At 40.2% G+C, this 17049-nt stretch overlaps 1 non-coding gene across 1 annotated transcript; it reads right to left on the bottom strand.

Annotated features, from left to right (window-relative positions):
• Positions 1-771: 771 nt before the first annotated feature.
• LOC130501255 (small nucleolar RNA R71) lies at positions 772-878 on the bottom strand. Its single transcript, XR_008939598.1, has one exon. It is a non-coding gene; the product is annotated as a small nucleolar RNA R71 (small nucleolar RNA).
• Positions 879-17049: the final 16171 nt, after the last annotated feature.

The following is a 17049-nucleotide window of genomic DNA, read 5'->3' as shown; positions in this document are numbered from 1 at the left end:
CTCAGAACTGGTTCGACAACTTACTTCCACTATACTATCATTTGACTTAGGAGCCTCAAAACTCCTAACATCAAATTGGCGCCGTTGCCAAATTCTGAGTTTGATTTGAACATTGAGATTTAGTCATTTGCTTGAGACTAAGTCATTTTTATTTTTGTAAGTTACTGATTCTCTTCTTCACTCTTTGTGATTTTCAGGTGTATGAACTTGAGGAGCAAGGGTACATCAAACCTTGTTCCAAGAGCCGCAGACATCAGAGCTTTAGAGAGAGAGTGTGCTAGAAAAAGAAGAGAAGAAGAGCAACAAGCTTTACTGCAGACACAGGAAGCTGAGATGGCTGATCCACAAAATCCTCTGAACCCCAATGGAGTAAACAATGCTCCACAAGGGCCCCAACAGCGACCAGCTCGCCCCATTGGCACTTATGACTGCCCCAACATCCATGGTCCTAGACTTGGAATCCGAGCACCAGCTGTGGCTGCTAACAACTTTGAGATCAAGTCAGGACTGCTAAACTGCATAGAGAACAACAAGTATCATGGTCTGGCTGTGGAGGACCCATTTGATCACTTGGATAAGTTTGACAGCTACTGTGGTATGTCAAAGACTAATGGTGTGTCAGAGGATGTCTTAAAGCTCAAGCTATTCCCTTTCTCTTTGGGGGATAAGGCACGTCAATGGGAGAAGTCTCTACCAAGTGACTCCATCACCACTTGGGAAGACTGCAAAAGGGCATTCTTGGAGAAGTTCTTCTCTACCTCAAGAACTGCTAAGTTGAGGAATGAGATCTCCAGCTTCCAACAGAAGAACTTGGAAGGATTCAGTGAAGCTTGGGAGAGATTCAATGGTTACCAAGCTCAGTGCCCACACCATGGATTCTCTAAGGAGAGCTTGCTGAGCACATTCTACAGAGGTGCTCTTCCTAAGTACAGAGCCAGACTGGATACAGCTAGCAATGGGTTCTTTTTGGGGAGAACTGAGGAAGAGGCAGAGGCTCTGGTTGACAACATGGTTAAGAGTGATGCAGTCTACAGTGGAGACCATGACAGAAGCAGCAGAGGTGATGACAATCAAACAAGGAATGAGATAAAGGCTCTTCAGGAGAAGATTGACAAACTCATTGCTGATAAGGCCACACAAGCGCAGGTGAACTTTGTTGGCAACCCAAGCCAGGAGATACCTCCTACTGTCAATGAGGTTGAGGGTTTGGAAGGGCAAGAAGAATTGTGTTTCATCAACAGTAATGGTAGCTGGTACAAGAAGGAACCCAACTTTCAGTACAACAACTACCAACAGAAGCCCTATTCAAACAACCAGCAGAGTGGTTATCAGCCTCGAAACAACCAGCAGAGCAACTATCAGCCTCAGCAAAACTCCTCTCCTAGCTCCTCTGCCCCTCAACAGAGCAGCACTGATGCCTTACTGAAACAGATCTTGGAGTCTCAGACTAGAAGTGAGAAGCATGTGGGCTATGAGCTGAAGAACCTTCACTCCAAGATTGATGGGAGCTACAATGAGCTCAACAACAAATTCTCCCACCTTGCTTCTTCTGTCAAGAATTTGGAGAATCAGTTTGCTTCCATGAGCTCCCACCAGAACCGCCAGCAAGGATCTCTACCTGGAAAGTCAGATCAAAACCCCAAGGAAGCAAAAGCTGTCACACTTAGGAGTGGTAAGCAGTTGACTCCTGTAACCCTCACCAAGGATGCTGAGAAACAAGGTGAGGAGGTGGCCATCAACCTAGATGATGAAGTGGTCATTGTTGATGAGAAGACAGATGCTGAGATCTTGGAGAAGATTGTGAAAGCCAAGGGTAAAGGAAAGGTTGGAGAAGAGAAGAAAACAACAAAAGATGGTGAATCTGCTGCTCCAGCAAGTGAGAGCTCTCCTGTCCCCCCTCCCTATGAACCAAAGCTTCCATTCCCTGGTAGATTCAAGAAGCAGCTGCTACAGAAGTACAAGGCTTTGTTTGAGAAGCAGATGAGTGAAGCTCAGGTTACAATGCCCATCATTGATGCTTTCATGCTGATTCCTCAATACAGCAAACTCCTGAAAGATGTTGTAGCTGCTAAGAAGAAGGAGATGGAGGGCATGATGGTTCTGAGTCATGAGTGCAATGCCATCATTCAGAGGCTAGATGCTCCAGAGAAGCTAGAGGATCCAGGATGCTTCACACTCCCTTGTGCTCTTGGACCTATGGTATTTGAGAAATGTCTCTGCGATTTGGGAGCTAGTGTCAGCTTGATGCCTTTGTCTGTGGCAAAGAAGCTTGGCTTCACTCAATACAAGAAGTGTAGACTCTCTCTGGTGTTGGCTGATCGTTCAGTGAAGTACCCTGTGGGCATCCTAGAGAACCTCCCTGTGAAGATTGGAAGGTATGAGATACCTACAGATTTTGTGGTGCTTGAAATGGGTGAGGAGGCTCAAGACCCATTGATTCTTGGAAGGCCATTCTTAGCTACAGCAGGAGCTATTGTGAATGTGAAAGAAGGGAAGATTGACCTCCATTTGGGCAAGGAGAACATCCTCCACTTTGACATCAAGGAGAAGATGAGGAACCCCACTGTATTTGGACAAGCCTTCACCATTGAAGAGATGAATCCTCCTCCTGCTGATGATCACTTTGATGAGCTACCACCTGAGGAAGATGGGGTGTCAACTCCACTCTCTGCACCTAGTCCAGCCTGATCCAAAGGAGGCAAAGTCAAGCTAGAGACTTAAAACAAGCTCACTTGGGAGGAAGTCCCATGAGTATCCTTGTATATATTGCATTAGTATTTGCATTATCATTCTATTGCATAAAACAATGGGAAAGTGAAGTTGTGTGCAGGTATTGAGCATAAAGTCGGACACCAGAGCGATCTCATCGCAGCGACACCTCTAGGTCGCTCCACCTGGGAGCGACATGTCCAGAGCGAGATGCTGAGGTCGCTCGCGTCACACGCGAGTGGAAACACAGAAACCGACCTCAGAGCGATCTTCTCACAGCGACATACCGAAGTCGCTCCAGCTGGGAGCGACCTGTCGCAGCGACGTTCACACCTCGCTCCACGGAAGGTAACACACAATCCCACTTTTCTTTGTATTTCACATTTCCATTGGGTACCTCACTCACACAGAGACTGTGTGATTTAAGTGTGGGGGAGGTACCAAGTATTTGATCATGTTTGTTTTCATGATTTTGAGTCTCATGCATTGCATATTACATTCTTATTTAAAAAAAAAAAAAAATTTGAAAAACACAAAAAGAATCATTTAGTTGCATCATTTGCATTTTTAGGATTGAGTCTAGAAGCATATAGGTTGCATTCATGCATTAGGGGGATTTCAACCTTGTAAAGAGCTCATGCTAAGTACTGAATTTGTTGACCTTTGTAATCATGACAAGTAGCTTGAGCACCCTTTAGAAAGCTTGTAAACTTCGCGCCTTGAATGCTCCTCTTGAAACTCATTTGACTGTTGATACTCTCTCTTTGAAGCAAGCTCCTGTTTTAATGTCTCTTGCATATGGTCCCTTGTGTACTAAGTCATGGATATACACACTTGAGTTGTCCCATCTGTTTTACCAATCTTTTGACAAACTCAAGTGGTACTCCACTCCCAAAACCCATACCTCATTTTTAAACCATCATTATTTGTTGAGTGAGGCCTCTTTGGAAAGCTTTACATGTGCATAATGTTGAGAGTATTGGGAACGACAATGCTTAGTCTCCATTCTTGCTAGATTAGTCACTCTATTGTCTAGCTATAGGAAGGGGGTGAGTGTTGTGATTGTGATTTGGGAATATGAAAGGTTTGACTCTTTGTGCTTAAGTGATTAGTCTTTCTGGGATAAGTGGAGAAGTATCTAGCTCTTATTGTGAAAAGTCTTGGCCCCCAAATAAAAAAAAAAGAAAGTAAAAAAAAAAGAGAAAAAAAAAGAGAATAAAAAGGGGGCTAGCAAAGTTGTTAAGAGCTCAGATTTGTTTTAAAATTGTGAAAATCCCTTATTGATTTCAAAAAGAAAGAGTCTGATGTGAAAAATGTTCTTGGGATCTTTTGGTGAGAGATGTGAGTTGGGTTTGACATTGAGGAATAATTGAATATCTTGTGTGTTTGGGAAAGGGTAGAACAATGGAGATTGAGCATTGTATGCATGAGTTGATCCCTTTCTTAGATATATTATGTGTAATGTCAAAGCTACTTTGTTTTGAGAGTAAACCACCATAAAAGATCATTTTGAACCTCTGATTTCACTTGCATTAAAGCCTTTGTCTTACCAAACCAAATGACTTGGACCAGTTGACCATTTGTGAGATGTCTATTGAGTTTGCTTCATAAATGTTAGAGAGATGTGGATTTGTGGTTTGTAGATGCATGGTTAATGAGTGTAGAGATCAAAGGAGCTGAGATAGGCTTAGAGAAGTTAGAGATGGATAAAATCTTTGCTCTTGCTATTTGGTATGATTATGCAAGGTTGTTAGGTTGAGAACTAAGAAGAGTTTCTTTTGGTTGTGAGTCCCCATTTTCAAACTTTTTCTCCTTGGTTCTTGAAAGTTTACTTGTGGACAAGTAAAGGACTAGTGTGGGGGAGTTGATATCTTGCATATTTGCATTGTTTTAACCATTCATTCATAAGCTTTTGCATCATATAGATTAGGATTTAGACATGTTTAGGTTGCATTTGGCATACATATGTCTCTATCAGGTATTGGAACACCACATGGAGTTCTTGGAGACATTTGGAAGCAATGTGATCAAAAAGGGGGTGAAAGATGAGCATGGATGGAGGCCTTAGAGAAATCTTCTGTTGCTAATATTTTGTGGAGACACAGGAAATTGAGTTAGCTTTCTAATGGAAGTGGTTTCAAGTCATTTGGAGATGTAATGGAGAAGTTACGATCAATTTACTAGAGGCATATCCATCCTGGTCGAGAACCGCAGAGTGACCTTCCGGAGCGACCCCCTAAGGTAGCTCCCAACCAGAGCGACCCACCTAAGTCGCTCGCGTTTTCATCGCCCGGAGACACAAAAATGGAGGCTGGAGCGACCTCTCAGAGCGACCCCCCAAGGTCGCTCCCAACCCCAGAGCGACCTCCTGGAGTGACCCTCTGAGGTCGCTCCGCGTTATCTGCTGCACGATTTTATTATTTTTCAAGGACCTTTTTGCAATTGTTGTGCACGTTTTTGCACTTGGAAAACCTAATGTTTAAGTACTATGTAGCCACCATTTGGCAATCTATCTTTGATCTATTGAAGAACACAAAACTCTCTCAAGAAAAGCTCTCTTTTGGCTTTGATTGTTCTTGTGTTCTTGTGATTTTCTTTCTAGTTCTCTATATGATTCATCTGAAATCCACCATGGGTTTAAGAGGAATCATGGAGATTAGTGAGTAATCACCTTTTGGATTCATGGGTTAGGGTGATTAAGGGTGATTAGGCTAGTTCTAGGATGTTTTAGGTGTAGATCATACTTGTTCCTTGCTAGTAGAGTGATCTTAATGCATCATTTGAGTAGGCCACTCAAAGGGTGATCTCTAGGCATTTCCCACCCAAAAGGTGTTTGATGAAATGCCTGAGTCAACTCTCCTAGGCTCTTAGTGTACTTTGCCAAAGAGATTTGTTGTTAAAGATGCTAAGATAGCTAATAGACTTGTTAGTAATGATTGCTTGCATGTTATTCAACCAAAGACATTTGATGTTTGAGACATGTTAGCAAATGAGCATTCATCTAGACATAGAGCTTGCTTAGAATTGTGTCTAGGCTTAAGGTTAATAGTTTGATTGATTCATTTGTCATCCTTAGTTCGAAACTTGATCACCCAAGGTCTAAATCCCTACACCCATGAGTTCTCCTTTCCAATAGCTTGAAAGTATCATTTCTGTTACTTGCATTTTAGTTATAGTTTAAAAACCATCAAATTCACTGATTGCACTTAGATTAGGCAAATACTTGCATTCTCTCTGTATTTGAATCCCTCAGAACTGGTTCGACAACGTACTTCCACTATACTATCATTTGACTTAGGAGCCTCAAAACTCCTAACATCATCTTGGCGCCAGCTTCTTCCTTTCAAATCCTTGCTGCACAAAGCATATTCTTTGATGCCATCTTGATTCCCTTTGACCAGACTTCACTATGCAGCCCTATTCTTGTACAGACTTGTCACCAAGCCTTTCCTGAATAGTGAACTGCACCAGGACTTTGCACCAACTCCCAAACTTCTTTACTGGTCGAGATATCAAACTTCTGGGTCGTCCAGGTCCGTACGGATCCGTACGGTCCGTACCAAATCCGTACAGCCTTACCCTAAGTTTGCACACTCTACCAACATGCTTCTAAGTCCCTCCTGGACTTTGCCCTAAGCTTGCACACTCATTAGAACTCTTCTAGATATCTTCAGACACTTCTCAAGTCTTGACAGACAATCTCTTAAGGTCTTGCCCTATCTTTGCACAAGCTCCAAACTCAACCCAACTCCTCCTTTGGTTCCATTTTTTCTTCAAGTCAACACTCCCCCTCAAGCTTGACTATAGGTGATCCTAAGTCAAGCTTGGAACCTTGAAGAATCCCCTCATTAAAAACCTTACAAGGAAAACCCTTTGGGACAAAACCTTGTAAGGGAAAAAGAGTAGGTTCATCAAGGCCTGGGGATTGGCCAGTGGTTCTTTGTACCTTACCAACAATGTAAGGGATCAAAAGAACCACTTGGATCATGGCCTCTTCTCGTGATGCAATGAGCTCTACACTTCATTGCACATCACCAACACTTCTTGGATCTCTTTCTTGAAACCGGTTGTGTCTTCCCTTCTCTCGTGGCTTCTTGCCATCTTCATCAGGTCAGATCACCCTAGCTCTTCCTCATTGAGACTCCAAGAGGATATCCCACTTTCTATCCAGATGATTCCAGATTATCCTGTTCAGACATATGGCAATATCTTCATGATTCTTATCAAACCAGGATGAACCACGATCTAAGAAGCTTTATTTGGAACCACTAATCAGTGGAGAATAACCAGGAAGTTGAATAAGTCTCATAAGTGTTGTGAGCACGAAGATATCCCACCTTCTATCCAGATGATTCCAGATTAGCCTGTTCAGACATATGCCATTATCTTCATGATTCTTATCAAACCAGGATGAACCACGATCTAAGAAGCTTTATTTGGAACCACTAATCAGTGGAGAATAACCAGGAAGTTGAATAAATCTCATAGGAGTTGTGAGTAAGAAGATATCCCACTTTCTATCCAGATGATTCCAGGTTAGCCTGTTCGACCATATGCCATTATCTTCATGATTCTTATCAAACCAGGATGAACCACGATCTAAGAAGCTTTATTTGGAACCACTATTCAGTGGAGAATAACCAGGAAGTTAAATAAATCTCATAGGAGTTGTGAGTAATAAGATATCCAACTTTCCATCCAGATGATTCCAGATTAGCCTAATCGGACATATGGCAATATCTTCATGATTCTTATCAAACAAGGATGAACCACGATCTAAGAAGCTTTATTTGGAACCACTAATCAGTGGAGAATAACCAGGAAGTTGAATAAATCTCATACGTGTTATGAGTAAGAAGATATCCCACTTTCTATCCAGATGATTCTAGATTGGCCTGTTCAGACATATGGCAATATCTTCAAGATTCTTATCAAACCAGGATGAACCACGATCTAAGAAGCTTTATTTGGAACCACTAATCAGTGGAGAATAAACAGGAAGTTGAATAAATCTCATAAGTGTTGTGAGTAAGAAGAATTAAGTTCAGAAATCACCTCATCATTAGTTGGGACTTGAAAAATTTCAAGTCTTGGACTTGCTTGCACATCAAGGTTGGGTTCTTGTTCCTTGATTTCCATGTTAGTACCTGAAATATTTTCAACCTCTTGGGAACTAGACAAGTGTGTTAAGACAGTCATGGAATTACTAGAAACAGAATTATATCTAGCTTTCATCAGGTTGAGAAGTTCTTCAAACTTTTTATCTATCCTATCAAAAGAATCATCCAAGCTAGTAAAGGAATCACTTACCTCCAAGTTAGTTTCTTTTGCTAACTTCACAGCTCGTTTTGTGGGACAATCTTTTGCAAGATGATCATGGCCTTGACACCTATAACAAATAACCTCAGGTGGTTTTAAAGATTTAAAGTATTCACCTTGGTTTTATTTGACTTGAGGTGTATGCACTGGTTTTGAGCTTTGCCTCGTGTTTGCCGGCTGCAAGACTTGGGGTTGTACCACTCTGTTTGTAGACACCTTCTGATTGTGCTGTGCTCTTTCCACAAACTGCCTATACATGAGCCTCTTCAACTCTGCCCAAGTAAAAGGTGGATCATTGTAATAGATCCGATCAGCATCAAGCTGGCTCCACCATTTGTATGCTTCTCCAACTAAGGTATCACTTGCATAAGATGGTTGTAACTTCTCTGGAATTCTCCAAGCTATAAACCATTGCTCCATGTCGTCCTCCCACCTTAGGTATGCACTTGGTCCTCCCTTATGACCTGAAAATTGCATAGTTAATGTATCCAACCGATTCTGCCTAAGATGATTACCATTGTGGTTCCATTGATTGCTCTGGATATGGCTTGATCGGTTTCCCTGGTATGGTCTTGCTGGTGTAGACATGGTGGTTTTCATTCTCCTTGGACAAGCTTGAACATAGAATTTCTCCTCAGAACTACCCCCATAGGTGACTTGGGATTTGGGACCATAGCAACTTGAGTATTGGTCCAGTGGCTCTTGTTCCTCCTCCTGGTACTCTTGTTCAACATTTAGAGCATACTCTGGAACAGAGTTTACGCACCAAGAACTATCAGTATGATCATCTCCATCACTCCAACAATCTTGACCAGCTTCTTCTCCCCAATCTACTTCTGAAGTGTTGTATTCTTCAGCTTCTTCTTCACTCTCCATGGTTGCAAAGCTTTAGAACAATGCCTCGCAAGTAGAAAAGAAATATTCAGAATCAAGATATTAAGAAAACTAGAAACTAAACAATAAAACAAAAAATGGAAAAGAAAAGTTTGAAAACAAAAATGGAAATTTCTTTTTTTTTTGATGCAAATAAACCGAAAAGGAAAGTGGAGCTATGCAAATAAATGCAAACAACTAGACTAATAATTCAAACCAATTTCGTGGATCAAACTATCAGACAGCTTCTTCTCTTAAAATTTTTTTTTTAAAGAACAGTAAGAACACAAATCAGCATCAATGGCAGAAATAAAAAATCAAGCAATAATAATTTTTTTATGGGTTTTATGAATGATAAACTGAATCAAACAGAAACTAGAACATGAACAACACTTTTTATGGGTTTTATGAAAAGAGAAACAAGATAAACTAGATGCAATAAGAGACTAAAGAAAAACGGATGCAAATCAAAAGAGACAAGGATAGATATAACCTGATGCTGAACGAACTTCAGCTCTGATACCAGAAATGATACAAGCCTAAGCTATCAAAGGCTGTATAACTCTTAGTACAAGAGAGAATCGATCTAGCACAAGGGGTGATCCGGCTGGACTGATCTAATCAACCAAAAGGATCTGGACAGGAAAGGCTGGATGGATTGAAGAGCACCACAAAGGTTGCGGATGGCCTTTGATACAACTCACAAGCCACAGTCTCAATGATTCCACACAGAGACAGAGACTAAAACTTTCACTAAGCAATGGAATCCACCTAACTACTTAGAGAAACAGAAGAACAAAGCAAAAGCTTTAAAGAGAAAATTCTCGGTTTATTATAAAAATGATCAAAGGTAACTCTTACAAATGGTTGACATGAGCTTTATATAGAGCTCTTAGAAAGCAATGCAATTGACTTAAACAAGAAAAGAAACTGTAGTAAATAAAAAGAGCCGTTGGACTTGATTGTAGCATAATCCGGCCAAATAAGGTAAGTTGAAGGCTCCTTGTATCTAGATAGCTTGGGAAGGAAGTGGTGCGTCTTTGGGACTTCCAGAATGACTAAGGATGACTTAAAAACGCAGCACCTTGGAAGAAATAGACGTTGGAGAGCTAAAGTGCAAGATGTGATCATATCCTCCTTTAGTGTTAATGCATCCAAATATGGTAAGTGTGATTGCAAGAGAATCCTCCTGATCCTCTGGCTGCTGGTGCATCCTATGAACTTGTCTGGATCATTGGATGTAATCCCTGAAGGTGTAGATTGATCTCCTGGTCGCCATTATCTGGTTTGAAACTGATTGAACCGGTTAACTTCCAATTGAAGTAAGTGCAGAACTGGTTTGGCCGGTTTTGATGATTGGATCATAACTTCATAGTTACGTGGGCTTTTCTCCTCATTCTTAGCTTGTTGGAAAGCTAAGAGATCCATCTTGAAGTCCATAGCTGAATTTGGCTCGGGTCGCTTCTTGGTTAGTTTGAAATTCTCTTCTAAAGACCGGTACTCGCAAACGGATGGACTGGAAAATCTCCAACTTGTAAAATTCATAACTTCCTGCTCCGTGAATATTGTCTTGAAATTCCAATTGTTTTGGACTCCTTCTTGAGTGTAGAATCCAATAAAACTGGACCCGTTATTAAAACCCTCCTGGTTTGAAAGATATGGCATTTTGAATGCACCTATGTCGCTTCTGGCTCCATTGTAGCTTGTATGGTTGGTCTCATGAGTTGGTGGTTCGGCTACTGACTTGAGGTCCTCATCATTCCCTCCTTCTTACAAAGGTTTTGTCCTCAAAACCAATTTATCTGTACCAAGATAGAGCAAGTCAGGTTTCATCCTCTTTTGAGATTCTAGGGTCTTACCTTGGTATTGTTTTGGTTTGAACTTTGATGGCACATCTGGTGGTTCTTCTTTGGAAAAATAGGATAGGATTACTCCTCTGGTCCGGTCTGGTGTGATCTTGGCTTTGGGTAGATCTCCTCTGGAATCTTCAGCATTGGTTCCTGTCATAGACTCAACATCTTTGGCTAAAGACAAGTGTGTTATAGAAGTCATGGAATAAGCAGCATATAAATTGTTTTGAAAATTTCCATTTTCAGTAGATGTTAAAATCTCTTGCTTCCTCTCTAAGTGTGATATAAGAAAATAAGTATAATCTACATACTTATCTAAACTGCCTGGTTTTTCCTCACATTTATCAGGACCTAATAAATCAGTGTGCACATTATCCAAGTTTTCAGTAAGCAAACAAGGGATAAGATCACTTACCTGAAGTGGATCGGGTTCAAGGATGATTTCTTCTTGTTCTAGTCTCTCAGACACATTCTCTTGGCCTTCACTGAGACCTGAATCAACATTCTGGACAGAGTGCAAGTGCATCATACCAGTGTTTTGATAAGTAGGATTATTCACAGTAAGTTCAGAAATCACCTCATCATTAGTTGGGACTTGAAAAATTTCAAGTCTTGGACTTGCTTGCACATCAAGGTTGGGTTCTTGTTCCTTGATTTCCATGTTAGTACCTGAAATATTTTCAACCTCTTGAGAACTAGACAAGTGTGTTAAGACAGTCATGGAATTACTAGAAACAGAATTATATCTAGCTTTCATCAAGTTGAGAAGTTCTTCAAACTTTTTATCTATCCTATCAAAAGAATCATCCAAGCTAGTAAAGGAATCACTTACCTCCAAGTTAGTTTCTTTTGCTAACTTCACAGCTCGTTTTGTGGGACAATCTTTTGCAAGATGACCATGGCCTTGACACCTATAACAAATAACCTCAGGTGGTTTTAAAGATTTAAAGTATTCACCTTGGTTTTATTTGACTTGAGGTGTATGCCCTGGTTTTGAGCTTTGCCTCGTGTTTGCCGGCTGCAAGACTTGGGGTTGTACCACTCTGTTTGTAGACAACTTCTGATTGTGCTGTGCTCTTTCCACAAACTGCCTATACATGAGCCTCTTCAACTCTGTCCAAGTAAAAGGTGGATCATTGTAATAGATCCGATCAGCATCAAGCTGGCTCCACCATTTGTATGCTTCTCCAACTAAGGTATCACTTGCATAAGATGGTTGTAACTTCTCTGGAATTCTCCAAGCTATAAACCATTGCTCCATGTCGTCCTCCCACCTTAGGTATGCACTTGGTCCTCCCTTATGACCTGAAAATTGCATAGTTAATGTATCCAACCGATTCTGCCTAAGATGATTACCATTGTGGTTCCATTGATTGCTCTGGATATGGCTTGATCGGTTTCCCTGGTATGGTCTTGCTGGTGTAGACATGGTGGTTTTCATTCTCCTTGGACAAGCTTGAATATAGAATTTCTCCTCAGAACTACCCCCATAGGTGACTTGGGATTTGGGACCATAGCAACTTGAGTATTGGTCCAGTGGCTCTTGTTCCTCCTCCTGGTACTCTTGTTCAACATTTAGAGCATACTCTGGAACAGAGTTTACGCACCAAGAACTATCAGTATGATCATCTCCATCACTCCAACAATCTTGACCAGCTTCTTCTCCCCAATCTACTTCTGAAGTGTTGTATTCTTCAGCTTCTTCTTCACTCTCCATGGTTGCAAAGCTTTAGAACAATGCCTCGCAAGTAGAAAAGAAAATATTCAGAATCAAGATATTAAGAAAACTAGAAAACTAAACAATAAAACAAAAAATGGAAAAGAAAAGTTTGAAAACAAAAAATGGAAATTTTTTTTTTTTTTTCATGCAAATAAACCGAAAAGGAAAGTGGAGCTATGCAAATAAATGCAAACAACTAGACTAATAATTCAAACCAATTTCGTGGATCAAACTATCAGACAGCTTCTTCTCTTAAAATTTTTTTTTTAAAGAACAGTAAGAACACAAATCAGCATCAATGGCAGAAATAAAAAATCAAGCAATAATAATTTTTTTATGGGTTTTATGAATGATAAACTGAATCAAACAGAAACTAGAACATGAACAACACTTTTTATGGGTTTATGAAAAGAGAAACAAGATAAACTAGATGCAATAAGAGACTAAAGAAAAACGGATGCAAATCAAAAGAGACAAGGATAGATATAACCTGATGCTGAACGAACTTCAGCTCTGATACCAGAAATGATACAAGCCTAAGCTATCAAAGGATGTATAACTCTTAGTACAAGAGAGAATCGATCTAGCACAAGGGGTGATCCGGCTGGACTGATCTAATCAACCAAAAGGATCTGGACAGGAAAGCCTGGATGGATTGAAGAGCACCACAAAGGTTGCGGATGGCTTTTGATACAACTCACAAGCCACAGTCTCAATGATTCCACACAGAGACAGAGACTAAAACTTTCACTAAGCAATGGAATCCACCTAACTACTTAGAGAAACAGAAGAACAAAGCAAAAGCGTTAAAGAGAAAATTCTCGGTTTATTATAAAAATGATCAAAGGTAACTCTTACAAATGGTTGACATGAGCTTTATATAGAGCTCTTAGAAAGCAATGCAATTGACTTAAACAAGAAAAGAAACTGTAGTAAATAAAAAGAGCCGTTGGACTTGATTGTAGCATAATCCGGCCAAATAAGGTAAGTTGAAGGCTCCTTGTATCTAGATAGCTTGGGAAGGAAGTGGTGCGTCTTTGGGACTTCCAGAATGACTAAGGATGACTTAAAAACGCAGCACCTTGGAAGAAATAGACGTTGGAGAGCTAAAGTGCAAGATGTGATCATATCCTCCTTTAGTGTTAATGCATCCAAATATGGTAAGTGTGATTGCAAGAGAATCCTCCTGATCCTCTGGCTGCTGGTGCATCCTATGAACTTGTCTGGATCATTGGATGAACTCCCTGAAGGTGTAGATTGATCTCCTGGTCGCCATTGTCTGGTTTGAAACTGATTGAACCGGTTAGCTTCCAATTGAAGTAAGTGCAGAACTGGTTTGGCCGGTTTTGATGATTGGATCATAACTTCATAGTTACGTGGGCTTTTCTCCTCATTCTTAGCTTGTTGAAAAGCTAAGAGATCCATCTTGAAGTCCATAGCTGAATTTGGCTCGGGTCGCTTCTTGGTTAGTTTGAAATTCTCTTCTAAAGACCGGTACTCGCAAACGGATGGACTGGAAAATCTCCAACTTGTAAAATTCATAACTTCCTGCTCCGTGAATATTGTCTTGAAATTCCAATTGTTTTGGACTCCTTCTTGAGTGTAGAATCCAATAAAACTGGACCCGTTATTAAAACCCTCCTGGTTTGAAAGATATGGCATTTTGAATGCACTTATGTCGCTTCTGGCTCCATTGTAGCTTGTATGGTTGGTCTCATGAGTTGGTGGTTCGGCTACTGACTTGAGGTCCTCATCATTCCCTCCTTCTTCAAAAGGTTTTGTCCTCAAAACCAATTTATCTGTACCAAGATAGAGCAAGTCAGGTTTCATCCTCTTTTGAGATTCTAGGGTCTTACCTTGGTATTGTTTTGGTTTGAACTTTGATGGCACATCTGGTGGTTCTTCTTTGGAAAAATAGGATAGGATTACTCCTCTGGTCCGGTCTGGTGTGATCTTGGCTTTGGGTAGATCTCCTCTGGAATCTTCAGCATTGGTTCCTGTCATAGACTCAACATCTTTGGCTAAAGACAAGTGTGTTATAGAAGTCATGGAATAAGCAGCATATAAATTGTTTTGAAAAATTCCATTTTCAGTAGATGTTAAAATCTCTTGCTTCCTCTCTAAGTGTGATATAAGAAAATAAGTATAATCTACATACTTATCTAAACTGCCTGGTTTTTCCTAACATTTATCAGGACCTAATAAATCAGTGTGCACATTATCCAAGTTTTCAGTAAGCAAACAAGGGATAAGATCACTTACCTGAAGTGGATCGGGTTCAAGGATGATTTCTTCTTGTTCTAGTCTCTCAGACACATTCTCTTGGCCTTCACTGAGACCTGCATCAACATTCTGGACAGAGTGCAAGTGCATCATACCAGTGTTTTGATAAGTAGGATTATTCACAGTAAGTTCAGAAATCACCTCATCATTAGTTGGGACTTGAAAAATTTCAAGTCTTGGACTTGCTTGCACATCAAGGTTGGGTTCTTGTTCCTTGATTTCCATGTTAGTACCTGAAATATTTTCAACCTCTTGGGAACTAGACAAGTGTGTTAAGACAGTCATGGAATTACTAGAAACAGAATTATATCTAGCTTTCATCAAGTTGAGAAGTTCTTCAAACTTTTTATCTATCCTATCAAAAGAATCATCCAAGCTAGTAAAGGAATCACTTACCTCCAAGTTAGTTTCTTTTGCTAACTTCACAGCTCGTTTTGTGGGACAATCTTTTGCAAGATGACCATGGCCTTGACACCTATAACAAATAACCTCAGGTGGTTTTACAGATTTAAAGTATTCACCTTGGTTTTATTTGACTTGAGGTGTATGCACTGGTTTTGAGCTTTGCCTCGTGTTTGCCGGCTGCAAGACTTGGGGTTGTACCACTCTGTTTGTAGACACCTTCTGATTGTGCTGTGCTCTTTCCACAAACTGCCTATACATGAGCCTCTTCAACTCTGCCCAAGTAAAAGGTGGATCATTGTAATAGATCCGATCAGCATCAAGCTGGCTCCACCATTTGTATGCTTCTCCAACTAAGGTATCACTTGCATAAGATGGTTGTAACTTCTCAAGAATTCTCCAAGCTATAAACCATTGCTCCATGTCGTCCTCCCACCTTAGGTATGCACTTGGTCCTCCCTTATGACCTGAAAATTGCATAGTTAATGTATCCAACCGATTCTGCCTAAGATGATTACCATTGTGGTTCCATTGATTGCTCTGGATATGGCTTGATCGGTTTCCCTGGTATGGTCTTGCTGGTGTAGACATGGTGGTTTTCATTCTCCTTGGACAAGCTTGAACATAGAATTTCTCCTCAGAACTACCCCCATAGGTGACTTGGGATTTGGGACCATAGCAACTTGAGTATTGGTCCCGTGGCTCTTGTTCCTCCTCCTGGTACTCTTGTTCAACATTTAGAGCATATTCTGGAACAGAGTTTACGCACCAAGAACTATCAGTATGATCATCTCCATCACTCCAACAATCTTGACCAGCTTCTTCTCCCCAATCTACTTTCTGAAGTGTTGTATTCTTCAGCTTCTTCTTCACTCTCCATGGTTGCAAAGCTTTAGAACAATGCCTCGCAAGTAGAAAAGAAAATATTCAGAATCAAGATATTAAGAAAACTAGAAACTAAACAATAAAACAAAAATTGGAAAAGAAAAGTTTGAAAACAAAAAATGGAAATTTCTTTTTTTTTTGATGCAAATAAACCGAAAAGGAAAGTGGAGATATGCAAATAAATGCAAACAACTAGACTAATAATTCAAACCAATTTCGTGGATCAAACTATCAGACAGCTTCTTCTCTTAAATTTTTTTTTTTAAAAAACAGTAAGAACACAAATCAGCATCAATGGCAGAAATAAAAAATCAAGCAATAATAATTTTTTATGGGTTTTATGAATGATAAACTGAATCAAACAGAAACTAGAACATGAACAACACTTTTTATGGGTTTTATGAAAAGAGAAACAAGATAAACTAGATGCAATAAGAGACTAAAGAAAAACGGATGCAAATCAAAAGAGACAAGGATAGATATAACCTGATGCTGAACGAACTTCAGCTCTGATACCAGAAATGATACAAGCCTAAGCTATCAAAGGCTGTATAACTCTTAGTACAAGAGAGAATCAATCTAGCACAAGGAGTGATCCGGCTGGACTGATCTAATCAACCAAAAGGATCTGGACAGGAAAGGCTGGATGGATTGAAGAGCACCACAAAGGTTGCGGATGGCCTTTGATACAACTCACAAGCCACAGTCTCAATGATTCCACACAGAGACAGAGACTAAAACTTTCACTAAGCAATGGAATCCACCTAACTACTTAGAGAAAAAGAAGAACAAAGCAAAAGCTTTAAAGAGAAAATTATCGGTTTATTATAAAAATGATCAAAGGTAACTCTTACAAATGGTTGACATGAGCTTTATATAGAGCTCTTAGAAAGCAATGCAATTGACTTAAACAAGAAAAGAAACTGTAGTAAATAAAAAGAGCCGTTGGACTTGATTGTAGCATAATCCGGCCAAATAAGGTAAGTTGAAGGCTCCTTGTATCTAGAT

This window comes from Raphanus sativus, unplaced genomic scaffold (assembly GCF_000801105.2).
Source record: "Raphanus sativus cultivar WK10039 unplaced genomic scaffold, ASM80110v3 Scaffold0137, whole genome shotgun sequence".
NCBI classification, from domain to species: Eukaryota; Viridiplantae; Streptophyta; class Magnoliopsida; order Brassicales; family Brassicaceae; genus Raphanus; species Raphanus sativus.
The sequence above is the reverse complement of the archived record's forward strand: the minus strand, read 5'-3'. Positions and strand labels throughout refer to the sequence as shown.